The following is an 18111-nucleotide window of genomic DNA, read 5'->3' on the forward strand; positions in this document are numbered from 1 at the left end:
TTTTGCTAATGGGCTCTATTGAATAATGAATGTTTTGAATTTTCTCCAAAAGTAAAGTAGTTGCAAACTCATGCTTTTAGAGACTTGTTTGGGCTCATGAGAGGAGTAGAAAAACATCAAAAATTTCAGTCCTGCATGATTCTACCAAGAAATGTGTGTTCATTGAAACCGCTGGTTTTTGATAGTTTGGGCCCTATTGAATAATGAATGTTTTGAATTTTCTCCAAAAGTAAAGTAGTTGCAAACTCATCCTTTTAGAAACTTGTTTGGGCTGTTGAGAGGAGTAAAAAAACATCAAAAATTTCAATCCTGCATGATTCTACCAAGAAATGTGATTCTTCATTCAAAACGCTGGTTTTTGCTATTGGGCTCTATTGAATAATGAATGTTTTGAATTTTCTCCAAAAGTAAAGTAGTTGCAAACTCATGCTTTTAGAGACTTGTTTGGGCTCATGAGAGGAGTAGAAAAACATCAAAAATTTCAGTCCTGCATGATTCTACCAAGAAATGTGTGTTCATTGAAACCGCTGGTTTTTGATAGTTTGGGCCCTATTGAATAATGAATGTTTTGAATTTTCTCCAAAAGTAAAGTAGTTGCAAACTCATCCTTTTAGAAACTTGTTTGGGCTGTTGAGAGGAGTAAAAAACCATCAAAAATTTCAATCCTGCATGATTCTACCAAGAAATGTGATTCTTCATTCAAAACGCTGGTTTTTGCTATTGGGCTCTATTGAATAATGAATGTTTTGAATTTTCTCCAAAAGTAAAGTAGTTGCAAACTCATGCTTTTAGAGACTTGTTTGGGCTCATGAGAGGAGTAGAAAAACATCAAAAATTTCAGTCCTGCATGATTCTACCAAGAAATGTGTGTTCATTGAAACCGCTGGTTTTTGATAGTTTGGGCCCTATTGAATAATGAATGTTTTGAATTTTCTCCAAAAGTAAAGTAGTTGCAAACTCATCCTTTTAGAAACTTGTTTGGGCTGTTGAGAGGAGTAAAAAACCATCAAAAATTTCAATCCTGCATGATTCTACCAAGAAATGTGATTCTTCATTCAAAACGCTGGTTTTTGCTATTGGGCTCTATTGAATAATGAATGTTTTGAATTTTCTCCAAAAGTAAAGTAGTTGCAAACTCATGCTTTTAGAGACTTGTTTGGGCTCATGAGAGGAGTAGAAAAACATCAAAAATTTCAGTCCTGCATGATTCTACCAAGAAATGTGTGTTCATTGAAACCGCTGGTTTTTGATAGTTTGGGCCCTATTGAATAATGAATGTTTTGAATTTTCTCCAAAAGTAAAGTAGTTGCAAACTCATCCTTTTAGAAACTTGTTTGGGCTGTTGAGAGGAGTAAAAAACCATCAAAAATTTCAATCCTGCATGATTCTACCAAGAAATGTGATTCTTCATTCACAACGCTGGTTTTTGCTATTGGGCTCTATTGAATAATGAATGTTTTGAATTTTCTCCAAAAGTAAAGTAGTTGCAAACTCATGCTTTTAGAGACTTGTTTGGGCTCATGAGAAGAGTAGAAAAACATCAAAAATTTCAGTCCTGCATGATTCTACCAAGAAATGTGTGTTCATTGAAACCGCTGGTTTTTGATATTTTGGGCCCTATTGAATAATGAATGTTTTGAATTTTCTCCAAAAGTAAAGTAGTTGCAAACTCATCATTTTAGAAACTTGTTTGGGCTGTTGAGAGGAGTAAAAAACCATCAAAAATTTCAATCCTGCATGATTTTACCAAGAAATGTGATTCTTCATTCAAAACCTGATTTTTGCTATTGGGCTCTATTGAATAGTGAATGTTTTGAATTTTCTCCAAAAGTAAAGTAGTTGCAAACTCATGCTTTTAGAGACTTGTTTGGGCTCATGAGAGGAGTAGAAAAACATCAAAAATTTCAGTCCTGCATGATTCTACCAAGAAATGTGTTCATTCAAACCGCTGGTTTTTGATAGTTTGGGCCCTATTGAATAATGAATGTTTTGAATTTTCTCCAAAAGTAAAGTAGTTGCAAACTCATCCTTTTAGAAACTTGTTTGGGCTGTTGAGAGGAGTAAAAAACCATCAAAAATTTCAATCCTGCATGATTCTACCAAGAAATGTGATTCTTCATTCAAAACGCTGGTTTTTGCAATTGGGCTCTATTGAATAATGAATGTTTTGAATTTTCTCCAAAAGTAAAGTAGTTGCAAACTCATGCTTTTAGAGACTTGTTTGGGCTCATGAGAGGAGTAGAAAAACATCAAAAATTTCAGTCCTGCATGATTCTACCAAGAAATGTGTGTTCATTGAAACCGCTGGTTTTTGATAGTTTGGGCCCTATTGAATAATGAATGTTTTGAATTTTCTCCAAAAGTAAAGTAGTTGCAAACTCATCCTTTTAGAAACTTGTTTGGGCTGTTGAGAGGAGTAAAAAACCATCAAAAATTTCAATCCTGCATGATTCTACCAAGAAATGTGATTCTTCATTCAAAACGCTGGTTTTTGCTATTGGGCTCTATTGAATAATGAATGTTTTGAATTTTCTCCAAAAGTAAAGTAGTTGCAAACTCATGCTTTTAGAGACTTGTTTGGGCTCATGAGAGGAGTAGAAAAACATCAAAAATTTCAGTCCTGCATGATTCTACCAAGAAATGTGTGTTCATTGAAACCGCTGGTTTTTGATAGTTTGGGCCCTATTGAATAATGAATGTTTTGAATTTTCTCCAAAAGTAAAGTAGTTGCAAACTCATCCTTTTAGAAACTTGTTTGGGCTGTTGAGAGGAGTAAAAAACCATCAAAAATTTCAATCCTGCATGATTCTACCAAGAAATGTGATTCTTCATTCAAAACGCTGGTTTTTGCTATTGGGCTCTATTGAATAATGAATGTTTTGAATTTTCTCCAAAAGTAAAGTAGTTGCAAACTCATGCTTTTAGAGACTTGTTTGGGCTCATGAGAGGAGTAGAAAAACATCAAAAATTTCAGTCCTGCATGATTCTACCAAGAAATGTGTGTTGATTCAAACCGCTGGTTTTTGATAGTTTGGGCCCTATTGAATAATGAATGTTTTGAATTTTCTACAAAAGTAAAGTAGTTGCAAACTCATGCTTTTAGAGACTTGTTTGGGCTCATGAGAGGAGTAGAAAAACATCAAAAATTTCAGTCCTGCATGATTCTACCAAGAAATGTGTGTTCATTGAAACCGCTGGTTTTTGATAGTTTGGGCCCTATTGAATAATGAATGTTTTGAATTTTCTCCAAAAGTAAAGTAGTTGCAAACTCATCCTTTTAGAAACTTGTTTGGGCTGTTGAGAGGAGTAAAAAACCATCAAAAATTTCAATCCTGCATGATTCTACCAAGAAATGTGATTCTTCATTCAAAACGCTGGTTTTTGCTATTGGGCTCTATTGAATAATGAATGTTTTGAATTTTCTCCAAAAGTAAAGTAGTTGCAAACTCATGCTTTTAGAGACTTGTTTGGGCTCATGAGAGGAGTAGAAAAACATCAAAAATTTCAGTCCTGCATGATTCTACCAAGAAATGTGTGTTCATTGAAACCGCTGGTTTTTGATAGTTTGGGCCCTATTGAATAATGAATGTTTTGAATTTTCTCCAAAAGTAAAGTAGTTGCAAACTCATCCTTTTAGAAACTTGTTTGGGCTGTTGAGAGGAGTAAAAAACCATCAAAAATTTCAATCCTGCATGATTCTACCAAGAAATGTGATTCTTCATTCAAAACGCTGGTTTTTGCTATTGGGCTCTATTGAATAATGAATGTTTTGAATTTTCTCCAAAAGTAAAGTAGTTGCAAACTCATGCTTTTAGAGACTTGTTTGGGCTCATGAGATGAGTAGAAAAACATCAAAAATTTCAGTCCTGCATGATTCTACCAAGACATGTGTGTTCATTGAAACGGCTGGTTTTTGATAGTTTGGGCCCTATTGAATAATGAATGTTTTGAATTTTCTCCAAAAGTAAAGTAGTTGCAAACTCATCCTTTTAGAAACTTGTTTGGGCTGTTGAGAGGAGTAAAAAACCATCAAAAATTTCAATCCTGCATGATTCTACCAAGAAATGTGATTCTTCATTCAAAACGCTGGTTTTTGCTAATGGGCTCTATTGAATAATGAATGTTTTGAATTTTCTCCAAAAGTAAAGTAGTTGCAAACTCATGCTTTTAGAGACTTGTTTGGGCTCATGAGAGGAGTAGAAAAACATCAAAAATTTCAGTCCTGCATGATTCTACCAAGAAATGTGTGTTCATTGAAACCGCTGGTTTTTGATAGTTTGGGCCCTATTGAATAATGAATGTTTTGAATTTTCTCCAAAAGTAAAGTAGTTGCAAACTCATCCTTTTAGAAACTTGTTTGGGCTGTTGAGAGGAGTAAAAAACCATCAAAAATTTCAATCCTGCATGATTCTACCAAGAAATGTGATTCTTCATTCAAAACGCTGGTTTTTGCTATTGGGCTCTATTGAATAATGAATGTTTTGAATTTTCTCCAAAAGTAAAGTAGTTGCAAACTCATGCTTTTAGAGACTTGTTTGGGCTCATGAGAGGAGTAGAAAAACATCAAAAATTTCAGTCCTGCATGATTCTACCAAGAAATGTGTGTTCATTGAAACCGCTGGTTTTTGATAGTTTGGGCCCTATTGAATAATGAATGTTTTGAATTTTCTCCAAAAGTAAAGTAGTTGCAAACTCATCCTTTTAGAAACTTGTTTGGGCTGTTGAGAGGAGTAAAAAACCATCAAAAATTTCAATCCTGCATGATTCTACCAAGAAATGTGATTCTTCATTCAAAACGCTGGTTTTTGCTATTGGGCTCTATTGAATAATGAATGTTTTGAATTTTCTCCAAAAGTAAAGTAGTTGCAAACTCATGCTTTTAGAGACTTGTTTGGGCTCATGAGAGGAGTAGAAAAACATCAAAAATTTCAGTCCTGCATGATTCTACCAAGAAATGTGTGTTCATTGAAACCGCTGGTTTTTGATAGTTTGGGCCCTATTGAATAATGAATGTTTTGAATTTTCTCCAAAAGTAAAGTAGTTGCAAACTCATCCTTTTAGAAACTTGTTTGGGCTGTTGAGAGGAGTAAAAAACCATCAAAAATTTCAATACTGCATGATTCTACCAAGAAATGTGATTCTTCATTCAAAACGCTGGTTTTTGCTATTGGGCTCTATTGAATAATGAATGTTTTGAATTTTCTCCAAAAGTAAAGTAGTTGCAAACTCATGCTTTTAGAGACTTGTTTGGGCTCATGAGAGGAGTAGAAAAACATCAAAAATTTCAGTCCTGCATGATTCTACCAAGAAATGTGTGTTCATTGAAACCGCTGGTTTTTGATAGTTTGGGCCCTATTGAATAATGAATGTTTTGAATTTTCTCCAAAAGTAAAGTAGTTGCAAACTCATCCTTTTAGAAACTTGTTTGGGCTGTTGAGAGGAGTAAAAAACCATCAAAAATTTCAATCCTGCATGATTCTACCAAAAAATGTGATTCTTCATTCACAACGCTGGTTTTTGCTATTGGGCTCTATTGAATAATGAATGTTTTGAATTTTCTCCAAAAGTAAAGTAGTTGCAAACTCATGCTTTTAGAGACTTGTTTGGGCTCATGAGAAGAGTAGAAAAACATCAAAAATTTCAGTCCTGCATGATTCTACCAAGAAATGTGTGTTCATTGAAACCGCTGGTTTTTGATAGTTTGGGCCCTATTGAATAATGAATGTTTTGAATTTTCTCCAAAAGTAAAGTAGTTGCAAACTCATCCTTTTAGAAACTTGTTTGGGCTGTTGAGAGGAGTAAAAAACCATCAAAAATTTCAATCCTGCATGATTCTACCAAGAAATGTGATTCTTCATTCAAAACGCTGGTTTTTGCTATTGGGCTCTATTGAATAATGAATGTTTTGAATTTTCTCCAAAAGTAAAGTAGTTGCAAACTCATGCTTTTAGAGACTTGTTTGGGCTCATGAGATGAGTAGAAAAACATCAAAAATTTCAGTCCTGCATGATTCTACCAAGACATGTGTGTTCATTGAAACGGCTGGTTTTTGATAGTTTGGGCCCTATTGAATAATGAATGTTTTGAATTTTCTCCAAAAGTAAAGTAGTTGCAAACTCATCCTTTTAGAAACTTGTTTGGGCTGTTGAGAGGAGTAAAAAACCATCAAAAATTTCAATCCTGCATGATTCTACCAAGAAATGTGATTCTTCATTCAAAACGCTGGTTTTTGCTAATGGGCTCTATTGAATAATGAATGTTTTGAATTTTCTCCAAAAGTAAAGTAGTTGCAAACTCATGCTTTTAGAGACTTGTTTGGGCTCATGAGAGGAGTAGAAAAACATCAAAAATTTCAGTCCTGCATGATTCTACCAAGAAATGTGTGTTCATTGAAACCGCTGGTTTTTGATAGTTTGGGCCCTATTGAATAATGAATGTTTTGAATTTTCTCCAAAAGTAAAGTAGTTGCAAACTCATCCTTTTAGAAACTTGTTTGGGCTGTTGAGAGGAGTAAAAAAACATCAAAAATTTCAATCCTGCATGATTCTACCAAGAAATGTGATTCTTCATTCAAAACGCTGGTTTTTGCTATTGGGCTCTATTGAATAATGAATGTTTTGAATTTTCTCCAAAAGTAAAGTAGTTGCAAACTCATGCTTTTAGAGACTTGTTTGGGCTCATGAGAGGAGTAGAAAAACATCAAAAATTTCAGTCCTGCATGATTCTACCAAGAAATGTGTGTTCATTGAAACCGCTGGTTTTTGATAGTTTGGGCCCTATTGAATAATGAATGTTTTGAATTTTCTCCAAAAGTAAAGTAGTTGCAAACTCATCCTTTTAGAAACTTGTTTGGGCTGTTGAGAGGAGTAAAAAACCATCAAAAATTTCAATCCTGCATGATTCTACCAAGAAATGTGATTCTTCATTCAAAACGCTGGTTTTTGCTATTGGGCTCTATTGAATAATGAATGTTTTGAATTTTCTCCAAAAGTAAAGTAGTTGCAAACTCATGCTTTTAGAGACTTGTTTGGGCTCATGAGAGGAGTAGAAAAACATCAAAAATTTCAGTCCTGCATGATTCTACCAAGAAATGTGTGTTCATTGAAACCGCTGGTTTTTGATAGTTTGGGCCCTATTGAATAATGAATGTTTTGAATTTTCTCCAAAAGTAAAGTAGTTGCAAACTCATCCTTTTAGAAACTTGTTTGGGCTGTTGAGAGGAGTAAAAAACCATCAAAAATTTCAATCCTGCATGATTCTACCAAGAAATGTGATTCTTCATTCAAAACGCTGGTTTTTGCTATTGGGCTCTATTGAATAATGAATGTTTTGAATTTTCTCCAAAAGTAAAGTAGTTGCAAACTCATGCTTTTAGAGACTTGTTTGGGCTCATGAGAGGAGTAGAAAAACATCAAAAATTTCAGTCCTGCATGATTCTACCAAGAAATGTGTGTTCATTGAAACCGCTGGTTTTTGATAGTTTGGGCCCTATTGAATAATGAATGTTTTGAATTTTCTCCAAAAGTAAAGTAGTTGCAAACTCATCCTTTTAGAAACTTGTTTGGGCTGTTGAGAGGAGTAAAAAACCATCAAAAATTTCAATCCTGCATGATTCTACCAAGAAATGTGATTCTTCATTCACAACGCTGGTTTTTGCTATTGGGCTCTATTGAATAATGAATGTTTTGAATTTTCTCCAAAAGTAAAGTAGTTGCAAACTCATGCTTTTAGAGACTTGTTTGGGCTCATGAGAAGAGTAGAAAAACATCAAAAATTTCAGTCCTGCATGATTCTACCAAGAAATGTGTGTTCATTGAAACCGCTGGTTTTTGATAGTTTGGGCCCTATTGAATAATGAATGTTTTGAATTTTCTCCAAAAGTAAAGTAGTTGCAAACTCATCCTTTTAGAAACTTGTTTGGGCTGTTGAGAGGAGTAAAAAACCATCAAAAATTTCAATCCTGCATGATTCTACTAAGAAATGTGATTCTTCATTCACAACGCTGGTTTTTGCTATTGGGCTCTATTGAATAATGAATGTTTTGAATTTTCTCCAAAAGTAAAGTAGTTGCAAACTCATGCTTTTAGAGACTTGTTTGGGCTCATGAGAGGAGTAGAAAAACATCAAAAATTTCAGTCCTGCATGATTCTACCAAGAAATGTGTGTTCATTGAAACCGCTGGTTTTTGATATTTTGGGCCCTATTGAATAATGAATGTTTTGAATTTTCTCCAAAAGTAAAGTAGTTGCAAACTCATCATTTTAGAAACTTGTTTGGGCTGTTGAGAGGAGTAAAAAACCATCAAAAATTTCAATCCTGCATGATTTTACCAAGAAATGTGATTCTTCATTCAAAACCTGATTTTTGCTATTGGGCTCTATTGAATAGTGAATGTTTTGAATTTTCTCCAAAAGTAAAGTAGTTGCAAACTCATGCTTTTAGAGACTTGTTTGGGCTCATGAGAGGAGTAGAAAAACATCAAAAATTTCAGTCCTGCATGATTCTACCAAGAAATGTGTTCATTCAAACCGCTGGTTTTTGATAGTTTGGGCCCTATTGAATAATGAATGTTTTGAATTTTCTCCAAAAGTAAAGTAGTTGCAAACTCATCCTTTTAGAAACTTGTTTGGGCTGTTGAGAGGAGTAAAAAACCATCAAAAATTTCAATCCTGCATGATTCTACCAAGAAATGTGATTCTTCATTCAAAACGCTGGTTTTTGCTATTGGGCTCTATTGAATAATGAATGTTTTGAATTTTCTCCAAAAGTAAAGTAGTTGCAAACTCATGCTTTTAGAGACTTGTTTGGGCTCATGAGAGGAGTAGAAAAACATCAAAAATTTCAGTCCTGCATGATTCTACCAAGAAATGTGTGTTCATTGAAACCGCTGGTTTTTGATAGTTTGGGCCCTATTGAATAATGAATGTTTTGAATTTTCTCCAAAAGTAAAGTAGTTGCAAACTCATCCTTTTAGAAACTTGTTTGGGCTGTTGAGAGGAGTAAAAAACCATCAAAAATTTCAATCCTGCATGATTCTACCAAGAAATGTGATTCTTCATTCAAAACGCTGGTTTTTGCTATTGGGCTCTATTGAATAATGAATGTTTTGAATTTTCTCCAAAAGTAAAGTAGTTGCAAACTCATGCTTTTAGAGACTTGTTTGGGCTCATGAGAGGAGTAGAAAAACATCAAAAATTTCAGTCCTGCATGATTCTACCAAGAAATGTGTGTTCATTGAAACCGCTGGTTTTTGATAGTTTGGGCCCTATTGAATAATGAATGTTTTGAATTTTCTCCAAAAGTAAAGTAGTTGCAAACTCATCCTTTTAGAAACTTGTTTGGGCTGTTGAGAGGAGTAAAAAACCATCAAAAATTTCAATCCTGCATGATTCTACCAAGAAATGTGATTCTTCATTCAAAACGCTGGTTTTTGCTATTGGGCTCTATTGAATAATGAATGTTTTGAATTTTCTCCAAAAGTAAAGTAGTTGCAAACTCATGCTTTTAGAGACTTGTTTGGGCTCATGAGAGGAGTAGAAAAACATCAAAAATTTCAGTCCTGCATGATTCTACCAAGAAATGTGTGTTGATTCAAACCGCTGGTTTTTGATAGTTTGGGCCCTATTGAATAATGAATGTTTTGAATTTTCTACAAAAGTAAAGTAGTTGCAAACTCATGCTTTTAGAGACTTGTTTGGGCTCATGAGAGGAGTAGAAAAACATCAAAAATTTCAGTCCTGCATGATTCTACCAAGAAATGTGTGTTCATTGAAACCGCTGGTTTTTGATAGTTTGGGCCCTATTGAATAATGAATGTTTTGAATTTTCTCCAAAAGTAAAGTAGTTGCAAACTCATCCTTTTAGAAACTTGTTTGGGCTGTTGAGAGGAGTAAAAAACCATCAAAAATTTCAATCCTGCATGATTCTACCAAGAAATGTGATTCTTCATTCAAAACGCTGGTTTTTGCTATTGGGCTCTATTGAATAATGAATGTTTTGAATTTTCTCCAAAAGTAAAGTAGTTGCAAACTCATGCTTTTAGAGACTTGTTTGGGCTCATGAGAGGAGTAGAAAAACATCAAAAATTTCAGTCCTGCATGATTCTACCAAGAAATGTGTGTTCATTGAAACCGCTGGTTTTTGATAGTTTGGGCCCTATTGAATAATGAATATTTTGAACTTTCTCCAAAAGTAAAGTAGTTGCAAACTTATCCTTTTAGAAACTTGTTTGGGCTGTTGAGAGGAGTAAAAAACCATCAAAAATTTCAATCCTGCATGATTCTACCAAGAAATGTGATTCTTCATTCAAAACGCTGGTTTTTGCTATTGGGCTCTATTGAATAATGAATGTTTTGAATTTTCTCCAAAAGTAAAGTAGTTGCAAACTCATGCTTTTAGAGACTTGTTTGGGCTCATGAGAGGAGTAGAAAAACATCAAAAATTTCAGTCCTGCATGATTCTACCAAGAAATGTGTGTTCATTGAAACCGCTGGTTTTTGATAGTTTGGGCCCTATTGAATAATGAATGTTTTGAATTTTCTCCAAAAGTAAAGTAGTTGCAAACTCATCCTTTTAGAAACTTGTTTGGGCTGTTGAGAGGAGTAAAAAACCATCAAAAATTTCAATCCTGCATGATTCTACCAAGAAATGTGATTCTTCATTCAAAACGCTGGTTTTTGCTATTGGGCTCTATTGAATAATGAATGTTTTGAATTTTCTCCAAAAGTAAAGTAGTTGCAAACTCATGCTTTTAGAGACTTGTTTGGGCTCATGAGAGGAGTAGAAAAACATCAAAAATTTCAGTCCTGCATGATTCTACCAAGAAATGTGTGTTCATTGAAACCGCTGGTTTTTGATAGTTTGGGCCCTATTGAATAATGAATGTTTTGAATTTTCTCCAAAAGTAAAGTAGTTGCAAACTCATCCTTTTAGAAACTTGTTTGGGCTGTTGAGAGGAGTAAAAAACCATCAAAAATTTCAATCCTGCATGATTCTACCAAGAAATGTGATTCTTCATTCAAAACGCTGGTTTTTGCTATTGGGCTCTATTGAATAATGAATGTTTTGAATTTTCTCCAAAAGTAAAGTAGTTGCAAACTCATGCTTTTAGAGACTTGTTTGGGCTCATGAGAGGAGTAGAAAAACATCAAAAATTTCAGTCCTGCATGATTCTACCAAGAAATGTGTGTTGATTCAAACCGCTGGTTTTTGATAGTTTGGGCCCTATTGAATAATGAATGTTTTGAATTTTCTCCAAAAGTAAAGTAGTTGCAAACTCATGCTTTTAGAGACTTGTTTGGGCTCATGAGAGGAGTAGAAAAACATCAAAAATTTCAGTCCTGCATGATTCTACCAAGAAATGTGTGTTCATTGAAACCGCTGGTTTTTGATAGTTTGGGCCCTATTGAATAATGAATGTTTTGAATTTTCTCCAAAAGTAAAGTAGTTGCAAACTCATCCTTTTAGAAACTTGTTTGGGCTGTTGAGAGGAGTAAAAAACCATCAAAAATTTCAATCCTGCATGATTCTACCAAGAAATGTGATTCTTCATTCAAAACGCTGGTTTTTGCTATTGGGCTCTATTGAATAATGAATGTTTTGAATTTTCTCCAAAAGTAAAGTAGTTGCAAACTCATGCTTTTAGAGACTTGTTTGGGCTCATGAGAGGAGTAGAAAAACATCAAAAATTTCAGTCCTGCATGATTCTACCAAGAAATGTGTGTTGATTCAAACCGCTGGTTTTTGATAGTTTGGGCCCTATTGAATAATGAATGTTTTGAATTTTCTCCAAAAGTAAAGTAGTTGCAAACTCATGCTTTTAGAGACTTGTTTGGGCTCATGAGAGGAGTAGAAAAACATCAAAAATTTCAGTCCTGCATGATTCTACCAAGAAATGTGTGTTCATTGAAACCGCTGGTTTTTGATAGTTTGGGCCCTATTGAATAATGAATGTTTTGAATTTTCTCCAAAAGTAAAGTAGTTGCAAACTCATCCTTTTAGAAACTTGTTTGGGCTGTTGAGCGGAGTAAAAAACCATCAAAAATTTCAATCCTGCATGATTCTACCAAGAAATGTGATTCTTCATTCAAAACGCTGGTTTTTGCTATTGGGCTCTATTGAATAATGAATGTTTTGAATTTTCTCCAAAAGTAAAGTAGTTGCAAACTCATGCTTTTAGAGACTTGTTTGGGCTCATGAGAGGAGTAGAAAAACATCAAAAATTTCAGTCCTGCATGATTCTACCAAGAAATGTGTGTTCATTGAAACCGCTGGTTTTTGATAGTTTGGGCCCTATTGAATAATGAATGTTTTGAATTTTCTCCAAAAGTAAAGTAGTTGCAAACTCATCCTTTTAGAAACTTGTTTGGGCTGTTGAGAGGAGTAAAAAACCATCAAAAATTTCAATCCTGCATGATTCTACCAAGAAATGTGATTCTTCATTCAAAACGCTGGTTTTTGCTATTGGGCTCTATTGAATAATGAATGTTTTGAATTTTCTCCAAAAGTAAAGTAGTTGCAAACTCATGCTTTTAGAGACTTGTTTGGGCTCATGAGAGGAGTAGAAAAACATCAAAAATTTCAGTCCTGCATGATTCTACCAAGAAATGTGTGTTCATTGAAACCGCTGGTTTTTGATAGTTTGGGCCCTATTGAATAATGAATGTTTTGAATTTTCTCCAAAAGTAAAGTAGTTGCAAACTCATCCTTTTAGAAACTTGTTTGGGCTGTTGAGAGGAGTAAAAAACCATCAAAAATTTCAATCCTGCATGATTCTACCAAGAAATGTGATTCTTCATTCAAAACGCTGGTTTTTGCTATTGGGCTCTATTGAATAATGAATGTTTTGAATTTTCTCCAAAAGTAAAGTAGTTGCAAACTCATGCTTTTAGAGACTTGTTTGGGCTCATGAGAGGAGTAGAAAAACATCAAAAATTTCAGTCCTGCATGATTCTACCAAGAAATGTGTGTTCATTGAAACCGCTGGTTTTTGATAGTTTGGGCCCTATTGAATAATGAATGTTTTGAATTTTCTCCAAAAGTAAAGTAGTTGCAAACTCATCCTTTTAGAAACTTGTTTGGGCTGTTGAGAGGAGTAAAAAACCATCAAAAATTTCAATCCTGCATGATTCTACCAAGAAATGTGATTCTTCATTCACAACGCTGGTTTTTGCTATTGGGCTCTATTGAATAATGAATGTTTTGAATTTTCTCCAAAAGTAAAGTAGTTGCAAACTCATGCTTTTAGAGACTTGTTTGGGCTCATGAGAAGAGTAGAAAAACATCAAAAATTTCAGTCCTGCATGATTCTACCAAGAAATGTGTGTTCATTGAAACCGCTGGTTTTTGATAGTTTGGGCCCTATTGAATAATGAATGTTTTGAATTTTCTCCAAAAGTAAAGTAGTTGCAAACTCATCCTTTTAGAAACTTGTTTGGGCTGTTGAGAGGAGTAAAAAACCATCAAAAATTTCAATCCTGCATGATTCTACCAAGAAATGTGATTCTTCATTCAAAACGCTGGTTTTTGCTATTGGGCTCTATTGAATAATGAATGTTTTGAATTTTCTCCAAAAGTAAAGTAGTTGCAAACTCATGCTTTTAGAGACTTGTTTGGGCTCATGAGATGAGTAGAAAAACATCAAAAATTTCAGTCCTGCATGATTCTACCAAGACATGTGTGTTCATTGAAACGGCTGGTTTTTGATAGTTTGGGCCCTATTGAATAATGAATGTTTTGAATTTTCTCCAAAAGTAAAGTAGTTGCAAACTCATCCTTTTAGAAACTTGTTTGGGCTGTTGAGAGGAGTAAAAAACCATCAAAAATTTCAATCCTGCATGATTCTACCAAGAAATGTGATTCTTCATTCAAAACGCTGGTTTTTGCTAATGGGCTCTATTGAATAATGAATGTTTTGAATTTTCTCCAAAAGTAAAGTAGTTGCAAACTCATGCTTTTAGAGACTTGTTTGGGCTCATGAGAGGAGTAGAAAAACATCAAAAATTTCAGTCCTGCATGATTCTACCAAGAAATGTGTGTTCATTGAAACCGCTGGTTTTTGATAGTTTGGGCCCTATTGAATAATGAATGTTTTGAATTTTCTCCAAAAGTAAAGTAGTTGCAAACTCATCCTTTTAGAAACTTGTTTGGGCTGTTGAGAGGAGTAAAAAACCATCAAAAATTTCAATCCTGCATGATTCTACCAAGAAATGTGATTCTTCATTCAAAACGCTGGTTTTTGCTATTGGGCTCTATTGAATAATGAATGTTTTGAATTTTCTCCAAAAGTAAAGTAGTTGCAAACTCATGCTTTTAGAGACTTGTTTGGGCTCATGAGAGGAGTAGAAAAACATCAAAAATTTCAGTCCTGCATGATTCTACCAAGAAATGTGTGTTCATTGAAACCGCTGGTTTTTGATAGTTTGGGCCCTATTGAATAATGAATGTTTTGAATTTTCTCCAAAAGTAAAGTAGTTGCAAACTCATCCTTTTAGAAACTTGTTTGGGCTGTTGAGAGGAGTAAAAAACCATCAAAAATTTCAATCCTGCATGATTCTACCAAGAAATGTGATTCTTCATTCAAAACGCTGGTTTTTGCTATTGGGCTCTATTGAATAATGAATGTTTTGAATTTTCTCCAAAAGTAAAGTAGTTGCAAACTCATGCTTTTAGAGACTTGTTTGGGCTCATGAGAGGAGTAGAAAAACATCAAAAATTTCAGTCCTGCATGATTCTACCAAGAAATGTGTGTTCATTGAAACCGCTGGTTTTTGATAGTTTGGGCCCTATTGAATAATGAATGTTTTGAATTTTCTCCAAAAGTAAAGTAGTTGCAAACTCATCCTTTTAGAAACTTGTTTGGGCTGTTGAGAGGAGTAAAAAACCATCAAAAATTTCAATCCTGCATGATTCTACCAAGAAATGTGATTCTTCATTCAAAACGCTGGTTTTTGCTATTGGGCTCTATTGAATAATGAATGTTTTGAATTTTCTCCAAAAGTAAAGTAGTTGCAAACTCATGCTTTTAGAGACTTGTTTGGGCTCATGAGAGGAGTAGAAAAACATCAAAAATTTCAGTCCTGCATGATTCTACCAAGAAATGTGTGTTCATTGAAACCGCTGGTTTTTGATAGTTTGGGCCCTATTGAATAATGAATGTTTTGAATTTTCTCCAAAAGTAAAGTAGTTGCAAACTCATCCTTTTAGAAACTTGTTTGGGCTGTTGAGAGGAGTAAAAAACCATCAAAAATTTCAATCCTGCATGATTCTACCAAGAAATGTGATTCTTCATTCACAACGCTGGTTTTTGCTATTGGGCTCTATTGAATAATGAATGTTTTGAATTTTCTCCAAAAGTAAAGTAGTTGCAAACTCATGCTTTTAGAGACTTGTTTGGGCTCATGAGAAGAGTAGAAAAACATCAAAAATTTCAGTCCTGCATGATTCTACCAAGAAATGTGTGTTCATTGAAACCGCTGGTTTTTGATAGTTTGGGCCCTATTGAATAATGAATGTTTTGAATTTTCTCCAAAAGTAAAGTAGTTGCAAACTCATCCTTTTAGAAACTTGTTTGGGCTGTTGAGAGGAGTAAAAAACCATCAAAAATTTCAATCCTGCATGATTCTACTAAGAAATGTGATTCTTCATTCACAACGCTGGTTTTTGCTATTGGGCTCTATTGAATAATGAATGTTTTGAATTTTCTCCAAAAGTAAAGTAGTTGCAAACTCATGCTTTTAGAGACTTGTTTGGGCTCATGAGAGGAGTAGAAAAACATCAAAAATTTCAGTCCTGCATGATTCTACCAAGAAATGTGTGTTCATTGAAACCGCTGGTTTTTGATATTTTGGGCCCTATTGAATAATGAATGTTTTGAATTTTCTCCAAAAGTAAAGTAGTTGCAAACTCATCATTTTAGAAACTTGTTTGGGCTGTTGAGAGGAGTAAAAAACCATCAAAAATTTCAATCCTGCATGATTTTACCAAGAAATGTGATTCTTCATTCAAAACCTGATTTTTGCTATTGGGCTCTATTGAATAGTGAATGTTTTGAATTTTCTCCAAAAGTAAAGTAGTTGCAAACTCATGCTTTTAGAGACTTGTTTGGGCTCATGAGAGGAGTAGAAAAACATCAAAAATTTCAGTCCTGCATGATTCTACCAAGAAATGTGTTCATTCAAACCGCTGGTTTTTGATAGTTTGGGCCCTATTGAATAATGAATGTTTTGAATTTTCTCCAAAAGTAAAGTAGTTGCAAACTCATCCTTTTAGAAACTTGTTTGGGCTGTTGAGAGGAGTAAAAAACCATCAAAAATTTCAATCCTGCATGATTCTACCAAGAAATGTGATTCTTCATTCAAAACGCTGGTTTTTGCTATTGGGCTCTATTGAATAATGAATGTTTTGAATTTTCTCCAAAAGTAAAGTAGTTGCAAACTCATGCTTTTAGAGACTTGTTTGGGCTCATGAGAGGAGTAGAAAAACATCAAAAATTTCAGTCCTGCATGATTCTACCAAGAAATGTGTGTTCATTGAAACCGCTGGTTTTTGATAGTTTGGGCCCTATTGAATAATGAATGTTTTGAATTTTCTCCAAAAGTAAAGTAGTTGCAAACTCATCCTTTTAGAAACTTGTTTGGGCTGTTGAGAGGAGTAAAAAACCATCAAAAATTTCAATCCTGCATGATTCTACCAAGAAATGTGATTCTTCATTCAAAACGCTGGTTTTTGCTATTGGGCTCTATTGAATAATGAATGTTTTGAATTTTCTCCAAAAGTAAAGTAGTTGCAAACTCATGCTTTTAGAGACTTGTTTGGGCTCATGAGAGGAGTAGAAAAACATCAAAAATTTCAGTCCTGCATGATTCTACCAAGAAATGTGTGTTCATTGAAACCGCTGGTTTTTGATAGTTTGGGCCCTATTGAATAATGAATGTTTTGAATTTTCTCCAAAAGTAAAGTAGTTGCAAACTCATCCTTTTAGAAACTTGTTTGGGCTGTTGAGAGGAGTAAAAAACCATCAAAAATTTCAATCCTGCATGATTCTACCAAGAAATGTGATTCTTCATTCAAAACGCTGGTTTTTGCTATTGGGCTCTATTGAATAATGAATGTTTTGAATTTTCTCCAAAAGTAAAGTAGTTGCAAACTCATGCTTTTAGAGACTTGTTTGGGCTCATGAGAGGAGTAGAAAAACATCAAAAATTTCAGTCCTGCATGATTCTACCAAGAAATGTGTGTTGATTCAAACCGCTGGTTTTTGATAGTTTGGGCCCTATTGAATAATGAATGTTTTGAATTTTCTACAAAAGTAAAGTAGTTGCAAACTCATGCTTTTAGAGACTTGTTTGGGCTCATGAGAGGAGTAGAAAAACATCAAAAATTTCAGTCCTGCATGATTCTACCAAGAAATGTGTGTTCATTGAAACGCTGGTTTTTGATAGTTTGGGCCCTATTGAATAATGAATGTTTTGAATTTTCTCCAAAAGTAAAGTAGTTGCAAACTCATCCTTTTAGAAACTTGTTTGGGCTGTTGAGAGGAGTAAAAAACCATCAAAAATTTCAATCCTGCATGATTCTACCAAGAAATGTGATTCTTCATTCAAAACGCTGGTTTTTGCTATTGGGCTCTATTGAATAATGAATGTTTTGAATTTTCTCCAAAAGTAAAGTAGTTGCAAACTCATGCTTTTAGAGACTTGTTTGGGCTCATGAGAGGAGTAGAAAAACATCAAAAATTTCAGTCCTGCATGATTCTACCAAGAAATGTGTGTTCATTGAAACCGCTGGTTTTTGATAGTTTGGGCCCTATTGAATAATGAATATTTTGAACTTTCTCCAAAAGTAAAGTAGTTGCAAACTTATCCTTTTAGAAACTTGTTTGGGCTGTTGAGAGGAGTAAAAAACCATCAAAAATTTCAATCCTGCATGATTCTACCAAGAAATGTGATTCTTCATTCAAAACGCTGGTTTTTGCTATTGGGCTCTATTGAATAATGAATGTTTTGAATTTTCTCCAAAAGTAAAGTAGTTGCAAACTCATGCTTTTAGAGACTTGTTTGGGCTCATGAGAGGAGTAGAAAAACATCAAAAATTTCAGTCCTGCATGATTCT

The sequence above is a fragment of the Dendrobates tinctorius genome, unplaced genomic scaffold (assembly GCF_039654945.1).
Source record: "Dendrobates tinctorius isolate UK_male_01 unplaced genomic scaffold, ASM3965494v1 ptg000132l, whole genome shotgun sequence".
Taxonomy (NCBI): domain Eukaryota; kingdom Metazoa; phylum Chordata; class Amphibia; order Anura; family Dendrobatidae; genus Dendrobates; species Dendrobates tinctorius.